General features: G+C 36.4%; 1 long non-coding RNA gene across 1 annotated transcript; it reads right to left on the bottom strand.

The window, feature by feature from the left end:
* Window positions 39-446, bottom strand: LOC107612446. The gene is made up of 2 exons (XR_001613763.2): window positions 305-446; window positions 39-69 (listed from the first exon to the last, which is right to left on the bottom strand). It is a non-coding gene; the product is annotated as an uncharacterized LOC107612446 (long non-coding RNA).

Below are 8547 nucleotides of genomic sequence, written 5' to 3' on the forward strand. Positions count from 1 at the left end.
CGAGCTAGCTTCAGATAATCCAATGTATTTAACTTTTCCCTCTTTCACCAATTTCTTAAGTTCACCCATCTATTATAATACAACAAACTAGTTATTAATAATGCACCTAATAAGATAAAATAAGTCAAAAAATTTTAGAATGTGATCCTTTTCTATTTCATAATATATAATTTTAACAAATTTTAAAAGTAAAGATATTATAAAACACAAAAAAAAGGTATTAAAAAGATTTCACAAGTATAGAATAATTTGTCCTATGTTCCAATTCATTTAATTTGTAAAACTATCAAAAGAAGTTCTTAACTGTGTCTTCTATAGAGACTGTTGTGTCCACTCTATGCTGATAATAGAGATCAATGTATTCAACTCCAAGACGTTTCAAACTAGCTTCGCAACATGAGCGTACATAGCTTGGTGTACCATTGATCTTCATATCAAAAGTATTCATATCTAACTTTTCAACACCAAACTTTGTAGCTATCTGGATCTTTTTCCTAGGGAGTTGCTTTAAAGCCTGGAAAAAAAATTTCAATATTTTACATAAGAAAACCTACAGAAACAATCAATTTTTAATTAGTAAAAACTTTGCTAACAAGAGCAATAAAAAAATGTAAAAATTCTTTGGGTAAGTTCCAGCCATACTTCTTGAATTTTACGCTATAGCATAGTTGTTAAAATTGGATCAAACCGATTAGTTCGATTAAAAAATCGATGAACTAGATTTTGAACTGGATTTTGTATTGGTCCGATTTAGTATACTGACCGCTTAAAGAAATAAACCAGTTAAAATCGATATGAGTCGATCAAACCAACATAAACTAGTCAAAATCGACATGAATTAGAACCGAATCGGTCTAGTCAATAACACAGTCAACGGTCAACTTGCACGTTAATGTGCGTCAGCAGCGTGCAGGGTTGAGAAATTTTAAAAATTGTATTGTAAGAGGTGGAAGTCAATCTTAGCTCTTCTCATATAAAGACCAAATTGATAACTATTGCACTAATATATTTTTTTGGTATCATTAATGCTTTTTATAGTATAAATTTTATTTTATATAATATCTTAACTAATACANAATAATAATAAGATGTTGTAAAAAAAATAATATTTTTATTAATTAAGATGTTATAAAAAATTAATATTTTATTAATTATTTAAGGTTTATTATTTAGACTTTAGGGTTTAGGGTAGGATTTTTTTTTCTTCTTATCCTTGATATGCGTCAATCTTTTTTTTTGAACCTTAAAATTTATTACATATTAATTTTCCATAGTATATTATCATGATTAATAAAATTACTTTAAAATTGGCATGAAGCAAAAGATGCTGCAAGCAATTGGACAAAAAAAATAAGGATAAGTCACCCAAGACAAAGAGGGAATCTGGAGATACAAGGGGAGGATCTGTGTGCCAAACGTAGGAGATATGACAAAAGCTCATAAGAGCAGATTCTCAATTTACCCTGGAACTACCAAGAGGTACAATTACTTGAAAGAGATGTTCTGGTAGCCAAGAATGAAAAATGACATAGCAGTACATGTATCCAAGTACCTAAGGTGCCAGAAAATGAAAATAGAGCATCAAAGGTCATTTGAAATGCTGTAACCCCTTGAGATTCCATAGTGGAAGTGGGAAGATATTGCCATGGATTTTGTGTCAAGCTTGCCAAGAACTAGAGCATGATTTGATACGGTATAGGTAATTATAGATCGACTGATGAAGTATACTCATTTCTTGCCTATTTGTATGAACTATTCCTCAGAGGAACTGACGAGACTATATATCAAGCAGATTATGAGGTTACATGCAGTGCCCATGACCATAGTATCAGACAGAGGATTCCCAGTTTACTTCAAGATTTTGGGGAGACTTTCAGAGGCGTTTGGGACACAATGTGTTTGAGCACAGCATGCCATCCACAAATTGATAGCCAATTAGAGAAGACGATTCAAACTTTAGAGGATATGCTGAGGGCATTTTTGTTAGATCAACCAACCAGTTGGGATCGTTATATGCCTTTAGTGGAATTTGCGCATAATAATAGTTACCATGCAAGCATCGGAATAGCTCTGTACGGGAAGAAGTGTCAATCTTTGTTGTGTTGGTATGAGGCTGGAGAATCAAGCATCTTAGGTCCCGAACTACTGGCAGAGACAACAGAACAGATCAAGAAAATCTGAGCTAGAATCCTTACTGCTCAGAGTCATTATAAGAGTTATGCGAATAAGAGGCATAAGCCTTTGGAATTTAAAGAGGGTGATAATGTGTTTTTTAGAGTTACTCTGACTATGGGTATTGGAAGAGCTATAAAGACTAAGAAGCTGAATCTCTATTATATCGGTCCATTCCAAATCTTGAAGAGGATTGTGCCAGTGGCATACCAGATAGCTTTACCGCCACATCTTTCGAATTTGCACGATGTGTTTCACATTGTTCAGCTTCGAAAGTATATCCCCAATATGACTTACGTGTTAGAACAGGAATAAGTTCAACTAAAAGAAAATTGATATTTCAAGTTGCTCCGGTCAAAATTTTTGATGTTAGTGTCAAGAGGCTTCGTAGAAAAGAAGTCCCGTTGGTAAAAGTAGCTTGGAGTCGAGCTAGAGTAGAAGAACATACGTGGGAACTTGAATCAGACATGAGGAAGGACTATCCCATGTCATTACAGGTAACTGAATTTTGAGGACAAAATTTCTTTTAAGGTAGGTAGGATGTTAAACCCAAAAAATATTAACTAGTTAATTATGTAATTAAAATTTAGTTAAAATGGGGGGGGTTTAAACCGTCCGGTCTAGGTTAAAAATTAAAATTTCATAATTTGAAAATTTATCGATAAAAGGTTAGCTCAAAAAATTATTTGGTGTGTAAAAATGTAATCAATTATAGAAAAAAGCATATCGGCGTTATAAAAATGTAGAAATAACTAGAAAAATATTGAGAATACAAATCAGAACACTTATTTTTAAAAAAATTTAGCCGTAGGCAGGGCCAACGGACGAAAGGACAAAAATGTCCTTCGTTTAAAAGAGTCAAAACGTGACTCTCTCCCCAAAATCACATTCAATTTGCAAATTAAGAGAGTGAGGGTTTGAGACATTGAAAAGAGAAGAGCCATAACCCCAAAAATACTATTCGCCTTCCACCTTCTAATCCAATTTTCTCACAAACCAGAGCTCCGATCGACAACCTGTTTGCGACTATGCATTGCTCTTAACTCCGTCTACGTTTTTATACCACTTTTGCGGTGAGTAATCACAAGAACCTTATTCTATTTCTCTATTTTCCTCTGTTTTTGCATTTTAGGTAGTGTGGTTGTTGAAATTGGTGATTTTGATACTTTAGGGGAAGTTCAAGCTCAATTTCTAGCAGAGTTTTGGCCCATGATCATGTAGAGTAAGGTAAGGAAACTCTTTTCCTTTATTTCTCCCTAATTTTTATGAAAATCTAGTTTGAACAATGTGAAAATTTGAATGAAACTAGATTGAGTAGAGTTGCTTGGATGCTTAGCTTGGTTGGTGTTAATTGAGGCTTGACTTGGCCGGAAAAGAAGGTTCAAGAGGTTGGAACTGCCGTCAATTAAGGTATGGATTTTGCTTTCAAGTAATCACTATGTAATGCTATGTGAAATCTTAGGCTAGTTGACTTTAAGATATTGTAGGATTGGTGTTGTTGATGATAAAGGTTTAGCTTGAAGCTGTGAAATTGAATGATTGGTTGAATGCATTTTAGGCCAGAGGCCGTGATTGGATGAGTTACATCCCTTAGTAAATTTGGTGAAATTGTTGTGTTGTAAAGATGGATTGAGTATATGAGTTGAGTTAGGCATTGTATGTTGTGACATATTGGGTGAGATTGAAATTCTTGAAAATGATATGTAAAAATGGACTTTAGATGGTTAATGGGTGTTTGTTGGAAAAATGTGTACAAGTTTGGGGTGAAGGAAAGTTAATTGATGATTTGGATAAAAATTTAGTGTTTGATGGGTTGTTGGAAATGTAAATGATTGATGACATTTGATTGACATTGTTTTTAAAAGAGGAAGATTGAAGAAATGGTAAATTTTAATGATGCAGAAAATTTGTATAAATTGGTGATTTTTGGTCAACTTTGGAGGGCCATAACTTGTTCCCAGAAATTTGAAAATCAATGAAATTTATTTTGAATTAAAACTGAAAATGTCTACTTTAATACCGTCAAAGAATGGAAGGAAAACAATTTTAGTAGAAAAAGTTATGAGTTTTTGAAAATTAGGGTTTAAAACTGAATTATGCAGATTTTGCAGAATGGGTGGTAGAACCGTCAGGTTCCCTGTGTACGCACAAGGCATGCATACGCATCATACTGGGATCGAACCAAGTTCTCCATGTATGCACCTTGCGTGCATATGCATCATGGGACTTTTGTGCATACGCACGATGCATTTGTATGCATGATACCAAAGTTTTGCGAGAATCGTGCTAGGTTCCGTGCGTACGCACAAGCCATGCATACACACCATTCCCTAATTTTGCTAAAAATTCTATTTTGAACTATTTAGCTTTTCCAGTGAGCTCATAACTCCCTGTAACCTCCGTATGGAGTCTGATAACCATTTTTAAAGCTTTGAATGTATTGTGGGTGAATATAAAGATTTGAATTTAGTAATTTTTGGATGAAAACTTGTTAAACGGGGTATAAATGTTATGGGAATGGTGGTTCGTCCCGCCCACGATGAGGATGATGGCTTGGTCCCTTTCATAGATTGATAAACTATAAATTACTAAATCGGTTAAAATTGTGAATAATGATTGAATGTGATTATAACTATGATGTGATAACTGAATTGGTAAGGACGTTGGTTTCGTTCTGCTTGCGTATTGATGAGGCACATGCACCGGACAAGGATGGTGGCTTTATTCCACTTGTTCATAGTTGCGGTGTGATGTGAGGATGGTGGTTTTGTCCCGTCCACGTTCTCTCTGGTTGCAAGGTGAGAAGGCACCCTCCTTTGAGTGAGGTGGCACTCTCTGTTGTTATATTTGGCACGACCTATACCTCCAGGAGAAGGTGAGAAAGCACTCTCCTTTCTTTCATATGGTACCTCTATTTTATTTAAAATTTACTTTTCTGGACTTTACTATGAGTTTGTATTTTTCTGTGATTTCAGGTTTTTTCTGGCTTAAATTGAGGGACCTGAGCAAAAATCTGATTCAGAGGCTGAAAAAGGATTGCAGATGCTGTTGGATTCTGACCTCTCTTCACTCGAAGTAGATTTTCTGGAGCTACAAAAGCCCAATTGGCACGATCTCAATTGTGTTGAAAAGTAGACATCCTGGGCTTTCCAGAAATATATAATAGTCCATACTTTGCCCAAGATTTGATGGCCCAAACCGGCGTTCCAAGTCAGCTTAAGAATTCTGGCGTTTAACGCCAGAACTGGCATAAAAGCTGGAGTTAAACGCCCAAACTGGCACAAAAACTGGCATTTAACTCCAAGAAAAGTCTCTACACATGAAAGCTTCAATGCTCAGCTCAATCACACACCAAGTGGGTCCCGGAAGTGGATTTTTACACTAAACACCCTAGCTTACTCATTTTCTGTAACCCTAGGTCACTAGTTTACTATAAAAACTACTTTTAGTAATTCATCTTGTACCTCATGACATTCTACACGTTTCATATTGTATCTTCTATGGCATGAGTCTCTAAACCCCATTGTTGGGGGTGAGGAGCTCTGCTGTGTTTCGATGAATTAATGCAATTACTACTGTTTTCCATTCTATCACGCTTGCTTCTATTCTAAGATATTCATTCGCACTTCAACCTGATGAATGTGATGATTCATGACAATCATCATCATTCTCACCTATGAACGCGTGCCTGATAACCACTTCCGTTCTACATGCAATCAAGCTTGAATGTGTATCTCTTGAAAATCTCCGTGGGATCGACCCTTACTCACGTAAGGTATTACTTGGACGACCCAGTGCACTTGCTGGTTAGTTGTACGGAGTTGCAAAAGTGTGATTGTAACAATAACCAATGAAAATTGAAATTCATGTCACAGATGAGAATTTCTTAGTGAGGCAATAACTCAAACACCTTGGTATCAGCCTAAAACAGAAAATTAAAAGAACAAAAATAAGGAAAATGCTTAATCTAGACTTATTACCTACTTAATCATTGTCAATTTAAATCAATCCCCGGCAGCAGCGCCAAAAACTTGATGAGGGAAAATCGATTCCACACAAACTCACCGGCAAGTGTACTGGGTTGCATCAAGTAGTAAAACTCACAGAAGTGAGGTTGATCCCACAGGGATTGATGGATCAAGCAACTTTAGTGGGGTGATTAGTCTAATTAAGCTAACAGTGGTGAATTGGATGAAATTGTATTGACAGAATGTAAATTGCAGAAGGTATAAAGTGCAGAAGGTAAATTGGCAGAAACTTAAAGAGCAATAAACATAAATTGTAGCAAAAGTAAAGGGAATTGTGTGCTGAAAAATTAAATGAAGTAGTAAATCAGAACTCAGAACAATTGCAGAAGATTAAAATTGCATGAAAGTAATTTGAAAGAAATAGGAACAAAAAGGTAAAATTGGCAGAAATGAAAATTGCAGAAGAGTAGAGATGCAGGAAATTAAAATTGCAATAAAAGTGAACTGAATTCAATATAGCTGAAATATGAAAATGCAGAAAAGGAAAAAGTGTATCAGAGAGCCTTCTAATATTCTACTCCTACTCCTACTCCTACTGCTGCCTACTACTAATGCAGCCTACTGTCCGTGGAAGCCTTCAAATGAAATGAAACTGATGCCTTTATATAGGCTTGCCGAAATTACAAATTGAAATGAAATTCAAAACAAATTACAATTAAATGAAAATCCTATTCTAGAAGCTCCTTGTGCATTTGCTTGAGTGATCTGAGTGGGCGTTGCTTGCTGTAGTTCAAATGGGCTCAAAATGAAATTAATTGAGCAGAAATGCACTTCTAGGAGAGAGTAGCATTCATTTGGAGAACGGAGCGTTTTTACACCCACGCGTACGCGTCCCATATGCTCGCGCGTCATTTTGCTTTTTGGCCCATCCACGCGTACGCGTGCTATACGCTTGCGTGTCCCTCGTAGCGCTCTCCAAATGAGCGTAGTGCTCTTGCAAACAACGCTACCTGCGTGGCCCTTCAAACATGCCACTTCCATGCGTACGCGTCAACCATGCGTATGCGTGGTTCTTCAGAGATGCTCCATCGATGCGTGGGCATCATGTACGTGTGCGCGTCGATACCAAATCTTCAATCCCAAATTCGAAACTTGCTCGAAGGCGCTTACTCAGACAACATAGCGCTCTCTTTGCAAATGAGCACTAATCACATCCACGCGTACGCCTCATGCACGCGTACGCGTGGGTCTTCAAAAATCCTTGCCCGACGTGTAAGCATCTTGGACGCGTGCACATCGCAAGAGAACGTAGCGTTCTCGCACCAAGAGCACTCTCTTTGTTTAAATCATGGGCCACGCTTTTAAAAGCATGGCCTAAGGTTCCAAAGCGTGTTCAAACTTCAAATTATGTCCAGAATTCTTCTTTTGAGCTTATTTTGTGCTTTCTGCTTCTTTTCCTTCATCTTTTCACCTGTCATCAACCAAACAAATACATCAAAGCCTTGGCATAATCATCAAATCTTGCATCATTCATATTATCAACTAAATCTTGCAAGAAATCTAATGAAAATGAAAAAAATTAACAATGTTTGATTGAATCAAGACAAGCATGAAATTCTCACTCAAACACTTACTTATTGCCTAAAAATGCATGAAAACCAAGTAAAAACCAATGAAAAAAGCTTGTGAAACTAGCTAAGATGACTTGTTATCACATATTCAACCAATTACTTGCTTATTGCCTAAGAAAATGCATGAAACTACCTAAAACATACAAAAAATGGCTAGTAAAACTAGCCAAGATGCCCTGACATCATAACTTGAAACTTAGATCTTGTTTGTCCTCAAGCAAGTAATAGAATATAATAAGAATGAATGCAAATACAAGAGATGCAAGTCCTTATTCAGAGAATTCAAATCCTTGGTTCATGGGGTTTCATGCATAGCAACTTAGGTTCATGTTCTTGCTAGTTTCTATGCTATAACATACTCTTGAACACTCACTCTATTGCCTTCTATGAGACCTTTGTTCATTGATCCTTATTTTGGCTTTGTTTTTGCTTTTTCTTTTTCTTTAGAGCTTATTGCTTTCTTAGGCTAAGTGCTCTGTGTTGAGACAACTCTTTAGGGTAGGCTTTCAGCCAACACTCTTGAACCAGTTGGTTTAAGGTGCTAGGTGTTGAAACACCCCTAAGGACTTAATCACTGGTGTACGAATTGTAAATCACACTTTTCACAACTCGTACCACTAACCAGCAAGTGCACTGGGTCGTCCAAGTAATACCTTACGTGAGTAAGGGTCGAATCCCACGGAGATTGTTGGCTTGAAGCAATCTATGGTTATCTTGTAATTCTTAGTCAGGATATCAATTATAATTATCAGTTTGGATTGCGAAAAATAAAAGAG

The sequence above is a fragment of the Arachis ipaensis genome, chromosome B08 (assembly GCF_000816755.2).
Source record: "Arachis ipaensis cultivar K30076 chromosome B08, Araip1.1, whole genome shotgun sequence".
In the NCBI taxonomy this organism is placed as follows: Eukaryota; Viridiplantae; Streptophyta; class Magnoliopsida; order Fabales; family Fabaceae; genus Arachis; species Arachis ipaensis.